The sequence below is a fragment of the Poecilia reticulata genome, linkage group LG8, assembly GCF_000633615.1.
Source record: "Poecilia reticulata strain Guanapo linkage group LG8, Guppy_female_1.0+MT, whole genome shotgun sequence".
NCBI classification, from domain to species: Eukaryota; Metazoa; Chordata; class Actinopteri; order Cyprinodontiformes; family Poeciliidae; genus Poecilia; species Poecilia reticulata.
In genome coordinates, this window is record NC_024338.1 from 23,954,416 (window position 1) to 23,957,638 (window position 3,223).

Here is a 3,223-nt window from a genome sequence, read left to right on the forward strand (position 1 = left end):
ACGCAGAAAAGGACTGAGCAGATAYAGAACAACTCAAACTACTTATTTTCTGCTAGTCCAAATAATTAGACAATGCATGTTGAGTCCAGCTAAATCAACCCTGGTTTATATTGGATAACCCAAATCAAGATCCTGAAATTACATTTGGATGAGGATCATGCTTGAACAGTAAAATATTTGGGGGGGAAAAAGCATCCAGGAAAAAAAGCATTTCCACTTAACCATGCAAGGAATGGGACAGAAAAATACAGAAATATATTTACCAGGGGAAAGGCTTCGCTCTATTAGTCTGGGACTTAGGAACAGTTTCTATGTTGGATAAAGATTTATTGCACAAATCTTTATCTAATATTGTTGCACAGCTGGCATRGTCATTAACCAGATGAGTTAGTTATTGCACTGGTTTTCCAACTTGCTGCAACAACACGCATAAGTTGGGTTTCATGTGACTGAACTCAGCATAAAAAGTTACCATCACTGTTTCCACTTTGACTCACACTGGGAGCTCTCTAAATAACCTCAAATTCCCTTTCTGAACCAAAGATTAATATGCTTCAATAATAATGTTTTGTCTATTGGTTCTGATTAACTCTACATGAATTTGCTGTTACATTGTTTATTGTTGATTCCTACATTTCTAAAGATAGCTAAAGGACTTGTGTCACAGTTGGAGAACAATGAGGTTACATATTTTACAGCCCACTTCCCTCACAAAGAGGATGCTTCTTCAATTAAAAATAAAAAACCAATCATTTTTCTGGAGCTTTCACGCAATTGTTTATGTGCTTGTGAGTCATAACTAAAATATCTGTCTGGCCCAAATCTCCTCTACAGTGAACAAAAGTCGACAGACAAAGAATTTAATGATAAAAACAATAAATTCTCATTGTGTAAAATCTACAAGGTTGTGTTGAGATTTTTCAAACAGGAGCCCTGAAGTGACCCCAGTTCAAGGGGCTTGAAGTGAACATGTGTGGGGATGCGTCGCGTCCTGCGGAGGGTACGTACCCTCAGGGAAGAGCATGTCTGGCAGATTAGGCCAGCCATCATGGGAAACGTCTGCTCTGCTCCTGACCGATTTCACGTGACCTGATTGAGCAGTCAAAGCACTTCATATGCTCCAATCACCACAGAAATGCCCAGAGGCTGATCACCTCTTGCATTTAGAGCCTCTTGCCCCTCATGTTAGTAATTACTCATACAATCAGCCCCCTGACAATCCTGCCATAAATCACAGAGATGTTTTCCGTCTATGCTGAAATGTATTAAGTCTTTCAGTTTGAAGCTTATTGAAAAAACTCTAGCAAGCCCTAATGTAAATACACATGTGCATGTCACTCGCGCTTCCTTGACTTTTCAACTACTTTAATTGCTTTTCTGCAGGTCAGTTCTAAATGTCCTCGCTGAACTACAAGACTTAGAAAACTCTTTTTCTGCAAGTGGTTCACTGTAATCTTCAAAATATGACAAATACACAACCTTGATTGCTTCTGTTGTAATTTTGCTTCTTTTTGTTTTCTTCAGAAATCTCCTCCTGCTTCATTTATTTAATCAAGATCACTCAATGGAAAGTTTGGGAACTTTTCTTGTAGACTGATTTGAAGATTATAATACTGACTGATTTTGGATAAACTGTGTAATTTAACATTGCCTTATCGGTCCAAACATGTACCCAAACCGAAGGATGTGACCGGGTCTGGCATGTCCTTCCTGCGGTGACTTTTAGGGTGATGCCGTGTGTTTTTTCGAGTGTCAAAGGTCACAGGACGCTCAGAGTGGCAGGATTTCCTCCTTCAGTCTCCACATTTTAAAACCCAGCTCTGCACTCTTGACCATGTCTTTCCTGCCACCCATCTGACTGAAGGGGAATGTTGAGTTGATTTTCTTGCGTCCAAGGCCACATATGAGTGGAGCCTTTATTTGGGCTCACAAAGGCAGCAGTGTTTGTCCGAGACCTTGAACGTAAAGCTGGGAGTGAGCTCCTATATCTGAAGAATACGCCTTTCAGATCCTTCCTCAATTACAAAACAAACTATATAGTCAATACTAATCATATGTTTCAGTCTCTACAGGTTTGCATATGCTGTGTTCTGAATGGTAAAACTATAAAAAGAATAAATATGTACATATTGTTATTGAATACTCTTTGCATTTCAGACCTTGAGAGCATCCCAGCAAGAATCAATGCCTACATAACGGTCCTAAATGAAGACAAATCACTGAAAAGATTTAAAGTATTAATGTAATATATATATATATATTTTTTTTTTTTAAGAAAGAAAGAAACACAAACTGGATAATAGCAGTCCACGTTTTTCTAATTACAAACAAGAAAGTTCAAGTATGAGTAATACAAAATGTCACACTGACTCCTACCAAAATACACCCATATTTGCATTCTCTGTTTTTCCCTGACCTATTTCAAGCCTGCAAAGTGACTGCTGCAAATAAAAAAATACCCCACCACCTCCCCCTTTCACATTTCCTTTTGCTTCCTTCTCTTCTCCTCCTTCAGCTCTTTGATTTCATTTTTAGGTCAACTTTGAATATCATAACGCCTGATATTCCTTTGATTGTGCATCGCCTGCCATGTCAATTGAAATTATTGATGTTTGTTGAATTTATCAGATACATCACAACCTGGGGATTTTGTCAGCTCGGATATTTATATTCTAAGAAGAGATTATTTTAATAGACAAGACTGAAAAGTGGCGATACTTATATATGGATGATACTTGGTTCTGAAACACTATATTTGGTAGGTCTAATATCTCAAGGGATAAGGCTACAGCTTTTAGCCATTTTGTGAAAAAGGTAACTTTGTAAGCATGTATGATGATCTACATTAAACAAATAAGCAAATATTATTTTGAAAGATTTATATTAATACCACAATTATCCTCAACACAAAAATAAAGACTGTATTTTTGAAAAATCGTCTTGGTATTTTGTATGATTAACCAACTTTGAGTAGAAATTGGTTTGCAAGTAGTTTTTAAAGTAAAATTTTTGTTGTAAAAATTGTTTTAAAGTTGCATAGGACATATGCATTGGGAATAAGGGTGTGAAATTCGGTGTCCAGCTATGCCAGATCACCTGTACCTGACAAATGTTTTTTTCATATTTAAGGAATATGTGGATTAAATTTCAAAGCTCTATTACAGTCCCAGACAGTGGCGGAGCTAGACTTTTAAAGTTGGGGGGGCCAAGGAGGGGCCCCAGA